Below are 20,723 nucleotides of genomic sequence, written 5' to 3'. Positions count from 1 at the left end.
ACGAAACCAGAAACGTTTCATGTCGCGGTGCCCCTCACCTAGCATACCAGATCCGGGGCTCAGGAGACTTTGGAGTATAACATGAAGCCATTCAGATGAGAAAGCGAGTGAAAACAGAAAAGGAGAAGAAGAAGGGAGAATAAGAGAGGCGTAGGAAAGTGGGGCTCGAAAAAGATCAGGGATAGGGGTGGAATGTGGGGGGAGGGGGGGGAGGAAGGGAGGGGATATGTGGGCTCGCTGCTCCTAATCGCCCATACCGCTCTCTATCCAAGGTGTCCAGATTTTCTCAAATTTCGCATTTGTGCCCCTGACCCTCGCAGTCAGTTTATCCATGAGGAAATTATCTTTAATCTTTTGCATTAAAACCTGAAGCGATGGCGCCGAGGCCTGAAGCCAAACTTGTGCGAGGGGCCTCCTCGCCGCTAAGTTCACCCTATGTACCAGCTTCTGTTCAGTCCTGGTCCAGTCCTCGAGTGGCCTGGCCAGGAGGAACACCCACGGGTCCAGCTTTATCTCCCTGCCAAAGAGATCCTTTAATAACCCCGCCACTTGCCTCCAAAAATTCTGGGCCACAGGACATTCCCACCACATGTGCAAATATGTTCCTTTTTGTCCACAGCCTCTCCAGCATACATCTGAAGATAACCTATGCATTCTGCAAAGCTTTACCGGCGTGGTGTACCACCGAAACATAGTTTTATAAGCTTGCTCCTGCATGGTTACACATATGGAGGAAGTCGCTGCTGCCTCCCAAATCTCCTGCCAATCCACCCCTTCCAGTTCTTCGCCAAGATCAGCTTCCCATTGGCTATATAGGTAAGCTCTCCCCATTCTGAGGTAGACGCACTCAAGTGTGTGTATAATTTCGTGATGAGGCCTCTTGGGAACCTTTCCTCAAGGCATAGGGTTTCAAAGTATGTAAGGGGTTTCAGCGCACACCGTTTATTCACCGGAGTCTGTGCGTAGTCCCTAAGTTGGACATACCTAAAGAAATCCGACGGACGTAGAACAGCTCTAGTTTGTAATTCTTCAAACCTAAGGAGTGTACCGCCCTCATAAAGTTGACACAAGCGCTGAACGCCCGTGCCCTCTATTCCTTTAAAGTCCCTAGCTTCCAGACCTGGGATGAAGGCTTTGTTCCTCAGATAGGGGGTCAGCGGGGACTCCTGGGAGGTTAGCCCGTATTTAACCGATGTTGCGTCCCAGATTTTCACCGAGTTCGCTATGGCTGGACAAACAACCTGCGTCCTCGGTCTATAGTCCCGAGGGACCCAAATATAGAACTGAGGGAGGTCCGGACCCAAGAGAGAGGATTCCAGATCCACCCACCTTCTCTCCTCCGGGGGAGAATGCCAATACGCGACTTGCGCGAGCTGGGCCGCCAGATAATAGAAATAAAAATTGGGTAATCCTAAACCTCCCCTCGACCGCGCTCTGTACAGGATATTGCGGGACACCCGGTGTTTCCTATTCTGCCAGATAAACCTCCCTACCGCCTGTTGGAGTACCCCCAGGTCGGACTTAGTCAGCTTAACCGGAAGGGCTTGAAAGAAAAATAATATCCTAGGGAGCACATTCATTTTAACTGCATGGATCCTACCAATCCATGAAATTGGTTTATCCTGCCAGTGTTCCATGTCCGATATCAGAGAGCGAATCAATGGGGCGTAGTTCTGCTTGAAGAGCTGAGCAGGATCTGCCGTCAGACATATCCCCAGGTATTTAATGTGGTGTTTCTCTATTCGAATATCATGCATACTCCCTACGTAGGCAACGTCGGAATCGCGCATGCAGATAGGGAGTGCACATGATTTAGGCAGGTTCACCTTATAGCCTGCTAATTGACCATAGGAATCCAGCACCGCTGCTAGCGCGTCCATCGACTCCGGCGGATGTGTCAGTCAATCGGACGTCGTCTGCGAAGGCGGAAACCACGTATCGTTTGTCCCCTATCGATATTCCCCGGATTTCGGGAGTGATACGTACCTTCTGTAGCAGGGGTTCCAGCGAGAGGGTGAAGAGCAGCGGGGACAGAGGGCAGCCCTGTCTGGTGCCATTGCCCAAAGTGAATGGTAGTGCCTTTGCTCCCGCTATCCGTACCCGGGCTTGAACAGCCGTATACAGAGCCCTAATTGCAGTGACAAAGGTTTCCGGTAAGCCAAAATGCCGAAGGACCTCAAATAGATAGGGCCATTTAACTCTATCGAAGGCCTTTTCCGCGTCGAGCGAGGGGATCAAGGTTGGGATCCCCTCCGTCGCCTGCCTCCATATTAGATCAATGTTGCGCCGAGTATTTTCATACAGTTGTCTGCCGGGTATAAAACCTACTTGGTCGGGATGGATTAGGTGTTTAAGATGGGGGTTCAGGCGGGTCGCTAAGATCTTAGCTAATATTTTAGAGTCATGATTTATCAGCGAGATCGGGCGGAAGTTTTCGGGAAACGAGTCGTCTCTGCCCGGCTTCGGCAGGAGAACTATGTCGGCCAGCGACATGTCTTTGTCCGGCCTCCCCCCCTCCATGAGATCAGTAAACAACGTCTCCAGATGAGGCGTTAACGTTTCCCGAAAGATTTTGTAATAACCCCCCTCGAACCCATCCGGTCCGGGGGCCTTATTGCCTTTCAATGTGGAGATTGCCGCATCTATTTCATCCGCCGTAATTCGCGCTCCCAGAACAGCGGTATCCCCTGAACCCAGCTTTGGCAGTGCCAGGTGCTCCAAGAATTGTCTGGTTTCATCAGTCTCGCGGCTTAGTTGGTCACTGCCGACTGTCCCGGAGTGGTTGTATAACGCTGCATAATAATCAGAGAAAACCTTTGCGATGTCCGTGGGATCAGTGCGGTACACCCCAGCGGAGTCCCTGATTCTAGTGACATGGGAGTGACCCTGTCTCGGGCGAAGCGAACGAGCCAGCAGTGTGTCCATTTTATTGGACTTTTCATAGTACGTCCTCCTGGACCAAACCATTGCTCTGGCCGTATCATCGATAAGTGTCTCACGCACCGAGGTACGTAACTTCTGGACATCCGCCAAGGTGTCGGCGGATGGAGCGGATTTGTGTCTCTCCTCAGCCTTGCCCAAAGCCTCCAAGAGAGACGACAGTAGCTGCATTTTACGTTTCTTCTTTAAGGTGGCTTCGCGGATAAATATGCCCCGTATAACCGCTTTATGAGCGGCCCACACGGTTGCTGGGCGAATGTCGGGAGCCACATTCCTTCCGAAATAATCGGACAGTTCCGTGCGGATCGTCTCCACCACGGCCGGATCTTGCAGCAGAGAAGTATTTAACTTCCAGGACCACGGCGATGCTGTGCACAACTTATCTAGAGATAGCGTGATCTCAGCATGGTCCGACCACGTGATGGATCCGATCGTGGATTTCAAAGTTTTTGCCGCTAAGTGTGAGTTAACCAGGAATAAGTCAATCCTAGAATACGTACCGTGAGGAGCGGAATAAAAAGTGTAGTCTCGATCTTCAGGATGGTGAGCTCTCCAGATGTCTAATAGGCCTGTGCGTTGGATGAATGAACAAAGCTATTTATCCTGTCCCCCCCTCCCGTGCGATCTTGGCAACCCGCCCCCCTGGCTTCGGTCTACAGCTGGGCATGGGGTGGCGTTGAGATCCCCTCCCACAACAATCATGCCATGCGGTAGGTCATTAACCGTTTGGGCCATAGTGTCCCAGAATGCAGCAGAGGGGTCATTGGGAGCGTAAATGTTGAGGAGATGGATCGTATGGGAGTACAAACTCCCCGAAATCACTAAGAAGCGTCCCGCCGGGTCCGCTGTCACCGTCCCTATCCGGAGGGGGCATCTATGGTGCACAAGTACCGCCACACCATTCCTCTTGTTTAAAGCCCTCGCCTCATGTACCGTTCTATATACAAGCTGAATTTTTAACTTGCCTAAACAGATTTTATCTTATTTTAGGGCAAATCAATACACCTGGATAAATATCACGATATGCTAACATGTGATATGTCACATAAATACATAATTATTGTTTCTATCTGCAGAATAGAAAGTTTAATAATGTACCTCTTATTTAACTAAGATTTCTAAATATTGAAATCTGATCGTGATTTATCCAGTCATATATCATGCTATTAGAACATTTTAATTAAATTAGATTAATTAAATGAAACCAGTATATTTACCAATTAAAGAGATGTTCTCACCAGATGTTCTCAGGTAGCTAAGTGTCAAGGAATGTTTCTTTCTCGCTCTGACTCTGCTTGCTTCTTACTTAGCCTGCTTCCGACTTTCTCTGCATTCTCCTGCATTCATCTGCATACCCCTTGCTTTTTTTCTGCATACATTGATGTAGATTAATTTAGAAATAAACAAATATGTTTGAAAATCTATCTGTTCCTGTCCAAATCTGAGATGATTAAATTGCGTATACGCAGAAGTAAATTCACACTGACATGCGGAGTTCAGGTTAAAATAACTTCGAGAAAATTTAATGGCATCTGAAGAAAAGCGAGCTCGCAGACCCTTATAAGAGCAAAATTACATCATCATTGATTATTGAGATATCAGTACATAAACATCATTAATTGGATTAAATGTTAAGTGGCTATGTCAATGTCCACCCATCAATATTATTAATTGGCTCTAAAATTAAGTGGTTAGCTAGGTGTCCTCCCACCGGGAGGTGGTATTGTTCTGGACACGGGTGTGGACAGATGGCTCAAGCGCCATCTTACCCAGCACGAGGCTTACTCGGTGGGAAGGGGGGCTTGAGCGTCATTTTGGGTAGTTAGTGATGTCAGTCAGCTTCTCATGGCCTTCAGATTATACTATGTTGCAAATTACAGGAGATTCAGCAATTCCGGGGTTAGTCATGTCTTTATAGAAAATACAATCTCTATTCATTATACTAAATGCTGTTAGGAAATTCTGTCATGTAGTGTAGACAAAATGGAGGGTCTGTCATAATGTGAGGTTAAAATGGAGTTAGTGCAAAAATTCAACACAGGTTCAATACAGGCTTTTAATAATTCTACATCAACATCTCTCTTCCCTTTGTCTTAACTTTTAAAGGGAAAGATTCTCTGTTCGTCACTAGGTAATAGACCAATAGAAAACTTGGAGGTGTGGTTACCTCCCAGATAACAATTTAGGTATTTGGTCTATAGAGGGCAGTCTCGTCCCACTCAACATACCTATCCAGGAAAGAGTTAACTTTTCCTGGTGGCTATTTTGATGTAATTTTGGCTTATCTATATGGTTGCCAATAATTTAAGTTTTCTGTCAGATCAAACAGTTTCTTTAAGTTTTGTCCAGAAATTCTGCTATAATTTCTAATATTACGGACGTGCATGGTGACAAGCCGTTTGTTTTTTACTTATATGTAAGTCAGGACGTGCATGGTGACAAGCCGTTTGTTTTTTACTTATATGTAAGTCATTAAATACTTTTTTATCTAACTCTGGAAGTGTACTACATTCGTGTATATATCTTTTTCTTTTGAGATACATACATTCTGCTCTGTGAGGAACATGTGAGGAGGGACAACATATTGGACACTGAAAGATACCACTCAAGGCTTTTTTAATTCTGCAAATCTGTGAGTGACCAATTGTAACTATAAATCAGTGCCAGTCCCCACACAGTTAAACGCTATGTTTCTTTATTGTATTTACATTTAGCAGATTTTCCCCTAATCTATGTGCATAATTTCTAATATGACAGTTTTTAAACTTAAAATCACCTTTCACTACAATGGGACGTTATACATTATCGAAAGTAAAATTAAATTATTTAATCTTCTCTGTCACAAATGTCTGGGTTTAGAATTTATTCTATTCCATTAGCAATTAGAGAGTCTCTTATCACTTGGTTTGTTTATACTATGCATTCCTTTAGCTCTGGCAAAAATGGTTAGTTTTACAGAAAGGATAGAAATTTCGTGTCTCTTTGTTAACTTGAAAATAACAAAATGGAGTCTGGTCTGTTCAGAGTGACTCAGAATATACACTTTTAATTTCTATCATAGCACAAAATGTCTGCCGATATAAATACCCTGACAAAGCTAAACTCTGTGAATGCAGGAAGTGCCTCAAATTGCAGTTTCACCAAGGTTTTTTTATTTTTTATTTTTTACATTGTAGGGCTAAGGAGACAGGAACCCTGCACCCAGACCACTGAGATGAAGTGGTCTGGGTTCCTTTAAGCATTCTATTTATGTAGAGCTATCTATTTATTTATTTATTTATTTATTTATTTATTTATTTATTTATTTATTTTAAAATAGAATTATAAAACAGCATATGTGGCGGTGATGAAGGAGGCAATGTGAAAGTTAATACTTAGCAAACATTTTATAAGGATTAGCTAACTTGATCTTAAAAACCTGTTCTGCAAACATATGAATGTGAAATGGAAATAGAGACCAGTTCTGAAGCTACTCTCTGGGTTGAAGTACACAATACACTAGACTAGAGTGCTGTAGTGTACATTTAAAGAACTATACACTATAGCGTTACAGTCTTCATTATCATTTAAAAGTGATATTGAATTTACTGTCATGCTGGCATTTTTCTTCAGAAGTGTTTTTTTCTGATCCCCTTAAGGGGTTAACTTTGCAGTGTAAACATTACAGTTTCTACAAGTTTGCAGTATTTTACATTGCAGGGTTATAGTGACAGGACCACTTTATTTATTTTTCTTTGTGAGGGAGGGGGTTTAAGCAGATGTATTTTGACAGTTAGAACTTTGTAAAACCCCACTAAAAAAGAATGGTCTATGCAAATATTCATTATGGTACGCTGCCTTTGACGGTGTTTGTGCTGTGAAGTAGGAAAAAAAAAAGTGTCTAGTTGAACAGAGAATAATAAATACTTTCTCCAGGAAATGAACAACCTTAGTAATAATATATGCAAAGCAGAAATGTCTAGCTGTGTGTATCGAACCACCTATCTATAGTGTCTAAAATTAATCTGCTCTTTTTAGTAGCATGCTCTATAAACTTAAAGGGATTCTATAGTGTTAGGAATACGACTTTGTATTCCTAACACTATAGTGCCCTCTGGTTCCCCCCTCCCTCTATCCACAATATCCCACACTTGTCCCCCACTCTGCACAACCATTACCCCAGGCTGGTTACATAGTGTGATCCATGTTAAAACTTGCTCAAGCATTAATCACTTCACTACCTAGCCACTGCAGTACGGCACATGATTCTATGTGCTAATCGCCCATAGCATAAAATACTGTTAGCACAGGGTTGTAGTACCTTGTCGGCTCCTGCATCTGTTATTGAACCAGATTTCCCATAATCCTTTGCTAGCCTCTATGGTTGGTAAGAAACAATGTGAAATGTAGTCAAATAAAAGCAGAGCTAAGGTTGAACAAACCTGAGATAAATTAAATGGAATTTAACTTCATTAACATATCTCACCTGCTTATTGTTGGCAATGCAATTACCTTCTTTAAACATTTTATAATTGTGGGACAGACGGACTACACATGCACTTTGGTCATGGATTGAAGGTCCAGTGGGATGAGTGCCCTGCTGCAGCTCTGCGGAAGGGCTCAGCTTGGAAGATCTCTGGATCACCCGGACCCGGTGGGCACCAGGTAGTAAACTATATTCCAGGTCTCTCTGTTGGTATTAGAAGGCATATCAACAGTGTGGACAGAGGGTTGGTGAGAGAATGTAATTTCTTACGCTGGCTGCATCTATGCACAACTGCAATGCAACAGTCTCCATCTGGATCCCACTTCACATTACAAGTCTAAAACATGCAGTATAAGGAGCAATATAGGGGTTATGGAAATGTGCACTAATATAGTGAGTTAGGGGCAGGGCACACAATGGGGGAGAGCTAGGTTGGTTGGATGGATAGATACAAGTGGGAGCCATGAAGGTATTGGGGGCAGGAGGATATGAGGCACAGAAACATGAAGTGGGCAGACATACACAGTGGAAATAAGGGGAGAGAAGCTCCAAGGAGGGGACACATGTAAGATAATGTGATGTGGCAATATGCAAGAGGGGTAATGGGGAGATATGCAAGTTAAAGATAATCTGGAAAGACTCAAGTGGTGGAGATACTGAGGGGCACTAATGGAGTATAATGAACAGATACGCAAGTGAGGGAAGAGACACCCAAAGTGAGGTGATATGGGACAGAGGCAGATGATAGGAGAAAGGCACAATTAGGTGAAGATGGAGAGAGCTACAGTAGTAGTGGTGGATGATGAAGACAGACACTTATGTGTGCTCAGGGAAACCAGGAAGTCCTATAGAGAAATTCTTTCAGAATTGCACAAATACAAAGCAGTGTTCAAACTACCCAATATGTACTCTTAAACTCTGTACACGAATACACCCTGGCATTATTAGACACACTGACACTTCACAAATACACTTGCACATGCACACTACTTCCTGTATTCATTAACACAAAGAAACAATGATTCCCCTCCTTCACACTCTGTCACCACACACCTGTACTTCTCACTACATTCACAGATTAACTCTATATACAAACACATCCCTCTGTATACAACTTGTGACACTAAGCACAATATTCACGCACAAACACATCCCGCATTCACATACTACAATAAATATACAGAAATAAACCCTACATCGAAACACATTCTTAAACTACAAAGTACTTAATTTCTGCATTTTACATACATCACACACACACACACACACACATAAGCGCATGCATCCTCACTGTCAGGACATATATTCATGCTACATGGTTTTATACACATTTCTTCACACTATACACCAATATGAATAATTATTCTATCAAATATTTGCATGCACAATAGCATTGAACTGGTCCACTCCTTAGTTTTGTGCGAGAGCCCAGATTGCTATGAGTTTGCGCCTGTTATTTAATTGTTATATTACTGAATATTTGGAGATGTATTTCAGCAAAGCTAAGAAAGAAAAATCGTAGAATGTAATACTTTTGACACGATAATGCTTCCAGCTTTATGTTGCTATATTACTACAAAAGTGTTGCTTGTCACATAGAAATCAGGGAGGTTTAGTTTCCATAGCAGGCCTCACCTCCTAACATTACTTTTGACCTTTACGGTATTCATCTCTGTTGCCAGAACTTTGAGTAGACATCTATGTGTCCTTTGCTCATTGGAGGAAGAAATTGTACCTGCTGTAAAATGTATGTAAACAATGAGAACACTGGTATTCATTACGCTTGGATAAATGTGCACTGTATTGCGCTGTGAGCAGTATGCTAAAGAATCCCTTGCATTCAGAGTATTTTGAACACAACAGGTTGCTCAAACAATTGTATCCTGCAGCAAAATTTGGATTCACACCCAAATCAATCTACAAGTCTCCTAAAATTGCAGAGAATTTAACAGTGAGTCTGCAGGGGCATGATTTATACACCACAACTGCTTAATATGCTAAATCATAAAGCTAAAGTTGTTTTGGTGACTAAAGTGTCATTTATAGTACCTCTTGCCACTTACTGTTTTTTTTTGTTCTCTTCCTTGCACAAGATCTCCATATCCTGGTGATACCATCTGGTTCTACTCGGTCCATGATGTCTGTTGTTTGCCCTTGTTGGATTCTTTTGACTAAGGGATGGTGGATAAAGTAGCTTAGCAACTAAAATGGAACTTTGCTTAAATTGGCTCTGTCACTTAACAGATTTTGTGCTTGGATTCAACTTTTCTGTCCATCTATTTTTCCTTGTTTTTTTTTCTTCTTCTTATACAGAAGAAAAAGTATACATAAGAAAAAGTAGAGATTACACCCCAATAGAGATTACTTTTTTCTTATGGGTAGCGTGATCTTTGCTTACAGGGATATTATAGGCACCAACACAACTTCAGCTTAATGAAGCAGTTTTGGTGTATAGCCCCTGCTATCCTACTGCTCAATTCTCTGCCATGTAGGAGTTAAATCACTTTGTTTATACAGCCGTAGCTACACCTCTCTGCATGTGACACACAGTCTTCCCAAACTCTTCCTGTAAAGAACGTCTAATGTTGAAACGTTATTGCACAGTGTTTTTAATTTAGAATTTCATATCCCCTGCTCTGTTTATAGCTTGTTAGAGCCTGCAAAAGCCTCCTGTGTGTGATTAAAGTTCAGTTTATAGAGCAGGAGATATCAACTTAAGTTATCTAAATGAAAATGAAACCATTTTTTTTCCTGCAAGCTTTGTCAGTCACAGGCAGGGGTGTGTGACTAGGGTACATAAACAATTAAAAAAAAAAAAACGTGATTTAGCTCCTAAAATGGCAGAGAATTGCACAAGGGAGCAGGACAAAATGGCGCAGTCTCTGCCTGAGAGTGTCAGCGACTCCGCGTCCGGCTCTGTTGGGAAGGAGAAGCTATCGCAGATCTCCGCTGAACTTGCAGCCATCTCAGCCAACATGCTGACTAAGGGGGACAAGGCAACACTGGTGGTGGAGCTCTGCTCAGCTATTCGGTAGGAGATCCTAGAGCTCAGGAGAGATCTCTCCACACTTGAAGACAGAGTGGAGGAACTGGATGCTGAATGCACAATTTCAATACAGCACAGACAGGCTACAGACCTAGCTGGCACCCAACAGGGCTCCATTTTCGTAGAGCTGCGTCGCCAGGTGGAGGACCTAGATAACAGAGGCAGGCGGAATAACATCCGCATACGAGACCTACCTGAAGCTGAAGAGAACACCCTCCCAGAAATCCCATCAGGCCTGTTTGCCCAACTGCTTGGAGAAGACGTCCCAGCAGATTTGGCACACTGTGGGCGCACAGGGCCTTGAGACCCCCCCCCCGAGATGTCATTTGCTGCCTGCTTTCCTTCCAGCTGAAGGAAGCAGTCTTGAGAGCAACCAGACAATAGCAATTCATCCCCTACATGGACGCCCAGGTGGCCCTTCTCGAGGACTAGTCCACGATCACACTTGAAGCATGACGTGCACTGTGGCCGCTTACGAGGCCGCTCCAAGACAAACTAATCCCCTATAAATGTGGTTTCCCCTTCAGCATACAAACTCGCATTGACAACACCTGGCACACCATAAGATGTCCCAACGACGAGGCGGTACCTAACTGGATCCTGGCGCGCCCCCACCACAGCTGACCGATGCTGCAGAGCCGCCGACCAACCACATTAGACCAAGCACCTCCAGCACAGCTACGGACAGGCCAGAGGAGCAACATCGAGAAGTTGCAAGAACTTCAAACCGACAGCACCTCCGCACAGACCACGAACTGTTCAAAGTTAATGGCCCCTGGCCAGTTGGTGCACCCAGGACATTGGCTGAGGTGGTGAGTTTTATGTTGGAACGGACACTTACTTTAGTTGTTTATCCTGGAATTAAGCACGAGCCTGGGCCCCATGTGGGGATGGCCCTCCGTTATATGGTGGGGGATGGGATCTAAGGGGCCGAGTTTGCCAATGACCCTGAAGACTGGGACTCGATCAGCCCTGATCTCTGCCTCCCAGTTGGAGTGACTTGGTAGTCAGCTGGGTTGGAGACCTCATGCGTACCGCAAGTGCCTCTGCCCCGTTCCCTTCTTAGGAGCTCTGGTGGGACCTGGACACATGATATCCTGGGGCAACCAGTGAGCATGAACGGGGCCACCCCGCAGGGGAGTGCAGCTGGAATTGCTGCACTTAATGCAACAACCCAGCAGCTAGAACCTGGCATAATTGATATGCGTTTACTTACTAGAAGGGTTAATCACACTGTACCCAAACTACTGTAGCTCCGGGGAGAGAGGAGGGAACATGGTCAGGTCTAGGGCTCCAGAAGGGAGGATGTTGGGGGGGAGGAAGCTGGCTGTCACTATCCCCAGAATGCCCAGGCTCAGACACCCTGATTTTCACCCATCCGGTTTGGGGCCCCCAGATGTGGCCCGCGTGCTACATCTGGGGCCCCAAACCGGATGGGTGACAATCAGAGAAACCAGGGGGTCTGAGCCCGGGCATTCTGGGGTTAGTGGCAGCCAGCCCCCCCACAACACCCTCCGTTCTGGAGCCCTAGACCCGACCATGTTCCCTCCCCCTCACGGATCCAGGCTGATTATGGGCCGCACGTTTTTTCCCCAGTTAGTTGACACACTCATCACAGCTATCCACTAGAGTGCCTCACTTGGGTCGGGACCTGCTGGAGCGTATGGCTCCCCGCTCGGTCTCTTTATCTCCACCCGACAGACCCCTTACTGTATATAAGGTCATGAATCGGTATAGTGGCCTGACCACTACGGTCCCCACATCACCGACTTACAAACTCGACTTAGGGTCTTAGTTGCCTGTTATACATACCTCAGACGAGGTTCCTCTCATTTTCTTTCTACCCCCACAACTTTTTAAAAAAAAATAAAAATTAAGTATTTCGGGGAGGGAGGTTGGTAAATTAAACACCCTCCCACACACATACACACAGACAGGTGGGGGGGAGGGCTTGCCACAATCACAGTGACCCCTCCTAATCCTGTCACACTCAACATTCCTCGCTCTGACACAGTTACCCTATCCCATTAAACCCTATAATCAGGTCACACTCACCTTCTCTCTCACTGTTACCCCCAACCCTGTCACGCTCATTTCCTATTACTCTGTCGCACTCACCCCCCTTCACCCTCCCAATCCCATTACACTCATCCCCCAATAATGCCACACTCATCCCATCACAATAACCAAAGTCCTGTCACACCCGCCTTCCTCATCCTGTCACTCTCCCTCCTCCAAACATGCCACATTAACTCCAACCATGTGACCTAGACCTGAAGACCATTCCATTATCCCAATTTAAAGGACCACTATAGGCACCCAGACCACTTCAGCTTAATGAGTTGGTCTGGGTGCCAGGTCCATCTAGGATTAACCCTGCCTGCTGTAAACATAGCAGTTTCATACCTATTTCTTAGTATGGGCATCATGGGAGAGGGTGATGACGTTAATTTGTATTTCAGGGCCGTTGCGTCCCATACCCTAAGGGAATTTAGGATCGCTGGGCATTGTGTGCGGAAGAGCGCCCTGTGTTCCCTCGGCAGCCATATGTAAAATTGGGGTAGATCTATTCCCATCAGTCCTGACTCGAGGTCCACCCACCTGCGTTCCTCTGGTGTTGAGTTCCACATGGCTATCTGAGCTAACTGTGCCGCCAGGTAATAATTGTGTAGATGGGGCAGGCCCAGTCCCCCCCCGTCTTTGGGGCGATATAGTACGTGCCTAGACACTCTGTGTCTTTTGTGTTGCCATATAAATTCCCCTATTGTTTTCTGTCGGGGTGCCAAGTCCGATTTAGTAATTGGTATGGGCAGTGCCTGGTAGAGGAACAATAGCCTGGGTAAAATGTTCATTTTTGTCGTGTGGACTCTTCCAATCCACGAGATTGGTTTGTCCACCCATTTCACCAGGTCCGTTATGAGCGTCTTAAGAAGGGGAGTGTAATTAGTGGTGTATAGCTGTGTGGGGTCTCCTGTGATCTGTATTCCCAGGTATTTTATAGACTTAGGGGCGATTGGAATGAGGTGTTCGTCCCGTATGTAGTTCGTGTCAGTGGTCGTCATGGCTATAGGGAGTGCGTTTGATTTTGAGAGGTTAACTTGGTATCCTGAGAAGGCGCCGTATTCAGTCAGTTTGTTAGTTAGGACCGTCATAGAGCTTTTAGGGTTTGTGAGAGTGAGGAGTATGTCATCCGCATATCCGGAAACTTTATATGTTTGTCTCCCCACTGTAATGCCCTCAATGCGGTGATTGGTGCGAATGGCCTGTAACAGGGGCTCCAGTGAGAGCACAAACAGCAGGGGCGATAGTGGGCAGCCCTGTTTCGTACCGTTATGGAGGGGGAACGGTGTAACCTTTCATATATATTTTTTGCAACCTTTTTTAGCATTTCTGCTTCAGTGATTTATGTTTTTGATTGCTAATACAAACATATTGTACCTTACATGATTAAGAATGCAGTGTCCCATTGACTTTATAGTAACTTACCATTATTTAAAAAAAAAAATTAAGCTTCTGTTTTCCTCTATTTGCTTCTGTCTACTTGATCCAAAAAGAGGGCAAGTCACCATAGCTGCAGAAACAAATTGTACAGTTAAGAAAATTTATGATTATAGGCAAAGGAAATTAATATTTTTAACCTAGAATTTCCCTGAAACAGAGATAATGTGTGTTCTATTGCCATCTAGTGGCTAAATAATAGTATGTGCATTGTAACTGTTCAAGATACCAAGGGTTACCAGTGTACCATAAGACTCCTTAAATGTGCCATAAACATCTCTATTAGATGCATGCTAACTCCTCATGTGCCTTACCTCCCTATGTTTGTCTAGGAGAAGCACTAGATTGGCTGGGTGGTGACACCTTGTTCCAGAGGTGGCGATGAGCTGCAGAAAGATGTTGTCATGCTGTATTCTAAGAGACTCAGGCTGCCCTCCCCTTTTTTTTTTTAGAAGACTTGGCGGCCCCCTTATTTCTAAAACAAAAAGAAACGTCCAAAGTTTAAAACTAAATAATCTTTTTTTTCTTTCTGCTAACAAAGTGTTCCTTTAATAGTAAAAATAAATGTTATGGTCTATCCTTAACCTATGTATTAGAATTTAAAATTGGCATTCTGATCTGCAAATTAAAACTTGCAGGTCAATTTGGCTAGCAGTATGCACATGTCGTTTGTAAGGCTTCAAATAAATGTATATGAAGAACACATGACTCGGAGTTCCAAGAAGGCAGCAGTGATGTCAACGTATACACTATTGCGTGACTCGGAATCCACGCTGAGCGCACACAAAGGAGAATGGGGCAGTTAGGTATGTACCCGATTTAGAAGGATGAGGACTCTTTATATACCTGAGGAAGGCACTTTGCCAAACCGTGTTCGCTTTAGTGGAAGGCTGACCAGCAGAGAGTCCAGTTGTGTTTATATTACACTGTTTGTATTTACATTAACTGTGCACTTTGGCCCTTGTACAGCCTATCCCTGATTATATTTATATATATATATATATATATATATATATTTTTTTTTTTTTTTTTTCTTGACACTCACATTTAGAAATTAAGAGCTGATCAGTTTTTGTTCTTGTGTATCATTATTGTGTCAGTTCCTCAGTTCCTGATAAAATAGGTGATTCAAACATTTATGATAATGATATATATTTTAAAGATTTTATTACCAAAACATTTAAATTTTTAACACTATTAAGTTTGCTGACGTCCTGTATGCCACCTGTGGATCTTAAGTACCTCAGCCTGTGAAGGGGGAACCTAGTAGCACTAATAAATATATATATATATATATATATATATATATATATATATATATATATATATATATATATATATGGCTCATACCATCTTTTGATAAAGCATATCATAAGGGGTTGTGCATTGATACTCCTGGAGTTGTTAAAGGGGGCAGTATATTACGGTTTGGCATTTTGTGAACCCCATTTTTATTTATTTTTTATTTTTTTATAAAGGTATATTATCTAGATATCCACTGGAGGCACTGTTTCCAGAAGACTTTAAGTAATTTAACCCCTTAAGGACCAAACTTCTGGAATAAAAGGGAATCATGACATGTCACACATGTCATGTGTCCTTAAGGGGTTAAACATTTATGTTCTCTAAGTAGTATCCGATTCAGTGCTGTGATTGCTGCACATGCCCTGCAGATTCCCAATGCATTTCTGGTAGAAGCATTGGAATGGCTGACAGATACATTTATAGGTTGTTGTCCTCTTTTTCAACTTTCAGGTGCCTGATATGAGATTTAATTACTTGGCCAATTGTTGATTTAGCTCCTTTCATCTATAGGCAGTCATCTCACCCAGGTCATGTCTTTATCTACCCTTATTGGTACTTGGCGATCCATGATGGGGAATTAAACCTCAATAATCTGATCCCAGGTTTTCCATATGCATTTGGTCAGTTTTCATACAATTGTATTCAGTCTTTAATTTATATAATCCTTTACCAACGTCTATACCTTTTTGAATTTTATCCGTTCCACATCATTATTTTTAGGTGGGTGTGGAAGATAACTGGGTATGCCTGGGGCCCAGACTCTTATTTAGTTCGCTCTTTTTTCCCTTGTTCTATGTATTTCAGCTGCTATTTTGTTGCGCATAACCAAGACTTTCCACTGATGTCCTAACGAATTGGCTGTGTAGCTAAAAGCAGCACCAGGGAGAATGCATAATGTGTGGGGTGTAATCACAGAAACATCCTGGCCTCTCCACCATTCCAAAAAGAGATCATCTGCTCTCTAGTTCTGAATTAAAGAGAACATGAAGTGGAAAAGCTCCCCAGAATTTGAAATAATAGAATATGGTTTTCTCATGGACTTCTCCTCCTTTCTGTAGATTATAGCTGTTCTCATATTTACTAATATGAGTAATATTTGTGTGTTTTGGAGAAGGTTGAGGGACAGGAGTGGGTCCATTAGATTATTATAAACACACACTCTGCACAGATGAATGTTGGATTGGAATATGTTTGTAATAAACAGTGAGGCTGCTCAATTTAATCCACATTCAAGCTGCAGCTAGGAAATGATACAGTTTATTTATTATTTATTTATTAAAAATTCTTAAGAAAACGCAGTCTTATTACCCATAGGGTCTCGATGCGCATACCAGCAATAAAAACAGACAAAACAATATCCAGCAAAACCACAGCATTATAATCACATGCATTTGAACCAAGTTAAAAATTTCATGTCATCCCATACGCCTGAGCAAATAAAACTGTTTTTAAGCTCCGGCGGAATTTCAGTAGATCATTCTCAAGTCTTAATGTCAGAGGCAGGGAGTTCCAAAATTGCGCTCCCTGAACATCACTCGTTCTCCCTCCGCACTTTTTCTTTTTAAAATTTGGAATCTTCAATAAGGCTAAATCAGCCGATCTCAAGGATCGACTGGGAGCATAGCGTGTGAATTTATCCTTCAGATAGTCTGGTCCCATACCATGGATTGCCTTATATACCAAACAACCATTTTTAAACAGAACCCGTTCACGAACGGGCAGCCAGTGCAAGGCTCTTAATGATGGAGTGATATGGTCATTGCGGGCCACACCCGTAAGTAGCCTTGCAGCTGCGTTCTGTATCAACTGTAGCTTGTGTATGATGTTCTGAGGCAGTCCAAGGTACAGAGCATTGCAGTAGTCCAATCGGCTACCGATGATGGCGTTGACCACCGAGATTTGATCGGAGGGGGTAATGAATCTAAAAATAGACCTCAGAAGCTTCAGGTGGTAGTGGCAAGAGCTTACCACCTGATTAATCTGGGGCTTCAGTGTCAACCTGGAGTCGAAAATGACTCCCAGATCTCTGACCTTGGTGGCAGGACTCGGAGATGGAGAAAACGAGTCCGGCCATGAGGGAAAGATACTACTCACCTCCTGGTTACTGAAGATGATGCATTCAGTTTTGGAGCCATTAAGTTTTAGATAATTGGCTCCCATCCACGACTGGATATCCTGTAGGCAGGAAGAAAGATTGATTTGATCATCCTTTTTCTTGGCCAGGCGAAAGTACAACTGGGTATCGTCAGCATAGATATGATAGGGAAGCATGTGGCGGCGGATGATATGGGTCAGTGGCCTCATATAGATGTGTGTTCTCTCCTTTTGTGTGTTCTCTCCTTTTAATGCAGATTGATTGATTGGTGAGTGCAGCTCATTAAGTGTTGCTATGCTGTGTACATACAAACAAAAATATAGAATATGAGAACTCTGAGAACGGACAAAAGCTTAGAGGAAACCAATAGCTTGCCGTTTGCTAAATCCCAGGTCAGGTCTCAACATCGTTTTTGCTTACTTGTGCCATTACAGAAAGAACATATTCTGAAGCATATCAGACTGACCCACCCATAAGGGCAGTCCAGATCCCAAATGCCAGCAGGTTCTCTCTGCACAAGAGATACAGCAACCCCAGATGATCGTTTCGGCCTTCTTTGGTCCTCGTCAGTGAGGTGTAGCAGATATCCCTCGAGGCATGAGGTCCACGTCTGGATTACCCTTTTAACTTGGGGAGAGCCAAGTTAATGCACTGCAACAAAAATAAAGAATATGAGAACTCTGAGAATGGACAAAAGCTTTGAGAAACTCAATAGCTTACCCTTCAGTAAATACCCACTCAGGTCTCAAAATATATGATAAGGAAGTATTTTTCTGGAATGAACGGGCATGGGTAAGGTGTCAAGCTTATGGTGCAGCAGACTCGCGAATCCCAAGATGGGCCCGTCTGGAAAAGGTGGCAGCCCACCTAGTGACTGAAGAGAACAGTCTGGTCAGCACCTAGCCTGCAGGACCGTGCAGAGGGTACTGCTAAAGCGTTGTCTGCAGTATCCCCAGGCACAGTGCAAGCACATCTAATGTTGCCAAAGGACAATTCCCTGGTGTTTCCGGATTTGGAACACCAGGGAACTAAATCCTGAGATCGGGACTGTCCCGCTAAAATCTGGACTGTTGGAGAAGCCTTTATTCTGGAAAGCATTTATTCATTCAAAAACTACAAAGAATTGGTTTTAGAAGCATTGAAAACGCTGGATTACAGAGATTGTGTCATCTGTATGAGGGCAGGGCATTAGTAACATTTGAAGAATTGAAAACTAGGACCTTGCTGCGACCTTTTTGACTTTTTGTGCAGCTTCGAGGATACGCCCAGGATCCTCAGATAAAGAAAGCTGCTTTAACACAGCTGACATTATTTGAAAGAATGTGCTTAAGGGAACAATTTCCAACTGGCCTAATTTCATGTCTATACACCCAATTGAGTACTCACACGCTGGAGTGGGGGGAACTCACATACACCGATCACTGGGAGGCGGACTTCAGTGAGGTGCTGGAGGGTATAGAATGGCAGGAGATATGGGAGGCAGCCGCGACGTCCTCTGTGTGTCTCTTTGCAGGAACAATCATACAAGACCCAACTTAGATGGTACACTACACCAGTGAAAATAAACCGTATGAACACAAATCCGATAGATTTGTGCTGGAGAGGATGTGGCCAGAAGGGTACCTATATCCACATGTGGTGGGAGTGCCCGGAGTTGCAGACATACTGGAAATGGATCGCGCAGTTACTGCGAGATGTTTTTGGAAAGGAGGTTAAATTGGATCCGTGGGTATACCTTTTGGCCAGATCTATGGACGATTGGCCTAAAGGGGAACAAAAACATATATAGAATGAACCTAGCTGCTAGACTAGCTCTGGCTAAAGAGGAAAACTCCCTCTGTCACAGCGGTGATACAAAAAAAAAAAAAAATCAAGGACACGTTCCTTATGGACAAATTAACAGCTCAGATTCGAGAGACCATGAAGAAATTTGAAAAAGTTTGGGGCCCTTGGATGGCTTGTGCTTGAGTGATTGAGTGATGGGGGCGTGGGCTCAGTCCCCCACCACTACCACTCGTCTCGCTATTAGACTATAATAAGCAGCAAAAATTGTGATTATCCCCCAATAGAGGGACTTTAAGGATCCCCCTAGGGCAAATGCGTAAAATGGATTGCCTCAATATTAGTTTAGACCAAGAATATGGGTCTGCCGGCTTCCGGGAATTATAGCTGTTGACGGCTCTCCGACTCTCCCCCTCCTACACCCTATCCTTCCCTCACTTCTATTTTCCTGAGGGACTGCTTTATCTATATTCTTTAATTTCCTTTTCTCGTTCCGAACAACTATACAGCGTGGGTTTGCTGAAGTAATAAAAGGAGGAAGAGCATGCAAAAATTGGAATACTTGCGTTTGCTGTTTTTTCTTTATATCTTTGAGAAGCATTCCTTGATCGTGAGACCTTCCACTTTATACTGGGATAAGTCTGTTTGGTTGTATTAAGTTTCATTTTCTTTGTCAAAAATACCAGGATGGCATATACGCTACAATATCATATGCAAGTCGTACTACATAACACACGGCAGCGACCGCTCTACACGGTCATGAACACTATTTTAATTCACAGTGCTATTTCCGCCGGCATTAAGTTGACGTAATCTGATACTGTGTATGTATCTATATCCGACCTTATATAGTTAAGTTTTTATCACATTTTGTTAACCTGTCTTGGAATAAATAAAGAATAAAAAAATAAAAAATAACTACAAAGAATTGGGCATACAAAAAAAGACCATATTAATGAAGCTTGTCTAATGAATTAAAATTGTATTGGTGGCCATAGTGTCTCTTAATGGCACAAATTATCCATTATTCCTACTGAAATATGCAGTGTGCTTAACGTGTGTCGTGTGTGTGTGTGTGTAGCAGAACCCCCTTGGCTGTCCAATACATTTCCTTTATAATATTTATTGTTGGAACCTAAGAGTTTTTCCTGTGCCTGGATTATACAGATTTGCATACAAATATATGTGGCCATACTAAGATTCATCAAGTTGTTCGGTAACAAGATGTACAAGTCTGCATGTGAACTGCTGTATTCACCATCCAAACTAAAGTACCAAACAACCGGACCACCCTGGTGTGAAGTGTGGCTGTAATTTACCTCCCTGAATGCTCGTTCCATTCCCCTTGTTAAAACACACGAACGCTCTGCTGTATTCCCTGGGTGGTCGCCATTTCGGCAGCAGAACATGTGGCGGCGGCCATCTTAAACTCACGTACAGCGGTGTTTGGTCGTCGAGTGTCTGGAACTCAAATCGGACACTCGACTAACCGAACACCGCTAAGACCTCATGGACTTCAGAAAGTGCCGATTGAAACACATGAACAGCCCGTCGTTCATAGAAACATAGAAACATTGAATGTGACGGCAGAT

At 43.6% G+C, this 20,723-nt stretch overlaps 1 protein-coding gene across 3 annotated transcripts in view; it reads left to right on the top strand.

The window, feature by feature from the left end:
* The window catches only part of SMIM14 (small integral membrane protein 14), a 49,869-nt gene that overhangs the window by 10,183 nt on the left and 18,963 nt on the right, over positions 1-20,723 (top strand). The window lies entirely within an intron of this gene.

This window comes from Pelobates fuscus, chromosome 6 (genome assembly GCF_036172605.1).
Source record: "Pelobates fuscus isolate aPelFus1 chromosome 6, aPelFus1.pri, whole genome shotgun sequence".
Taxonomy (NCBI): domain Eukaryota; kingdom Metazoa; phylum Chordata; class Amphibia; order Anura; family Pelobatidae; genus Pelobates; species Pelobates fuscus.
This window is presented reverse-complemented; position numbering and strand designations above follow the sequence as displayed.